Raw genomic sequence first — 801 nt, 5'->3', positions numbered from 1 at the left:
CGGGCGCGGGGCGGGCAGCGGCCGAAATGGCGGCGCCGGCCTCCCCTCAGGCCGGCCGGGGAGCTCCGCCGCGGCAGCGGCACAGGAACATCCCGCCTCAGCGGAACATCCCGCCTGGCCCCGAGGAGGCTCCCCTCGGCTCCCCGGGCACCCCGAGGCCTCCAGGCCCCCTCCTCTGCCGCCACATCTCAGGGGCACCCGCACGGCTGCTGGGCTGAGGCCTAATCCTACACCCTACTTCGCGGAGCTCAGTGGAAAACTTACCTCGGTTTAGGCAACAAATGCCGTACTTTGACCTGTCGTGGAGCCTGTGACAAGCAGCAGGGAAATCTCAACCCCCACCACCGCCTTTGACAGGGCTCCTCGTAGACACCAGGCTCTGGAGGAGTTTGCCCTCCACAACCGAGTGGCTTTTCCCCACCGTCTCGGACCAAAGACCAGGCTCCCTTCCCTCAGGGGTGGAGGGTAAATCATCATATTCCTCTCGCTGTTTTATCAGCTAAAGGGATTTTTGGTTTATCTAATCCGTGGCATTTATGGGAGTAGGCTGATGCACGGCTGTTTGTATAGCTGAATTCACCTTCGCAATTACACTGATTTGGTTGTCTCAGTAGGAAAAAAAAGCACAACACATTCTCCCCTCTGAGTATATATATGCACAGTTTGGACAAAAAGATTTCTTTTGCATGCTGACAAAGAGTTAAAGGTCTCGCACCTTCTCATCTGACCCATCCTTTCCACTGGAAAAAAAAGATGGAAAAAAAAGAAAAGAAAAAGAAAAAAAGAAGAAAAGAAAAAAAA

The sequence above is a fragment of the Calidris pugnax genome, unplaced genomic scaffold (genome assembly GCF_001431845.1).
Source record: "Calidris pugnax isolate Ruff unplaced genomic scaffold, ASM143184v1 scaffold157, whole genome shotgun sequence".
Taxonomy (NCBI): Eukaryota; Metazoa; Chordata; class Aves; order Charadriiformes; family Scolopacidae; genus Calidris; species Calidris pugnax.
The sequence above is the reverse complement of the archived record's forward strand: the minus strand, read 5'-3'. Positions refer to the sequence as shown.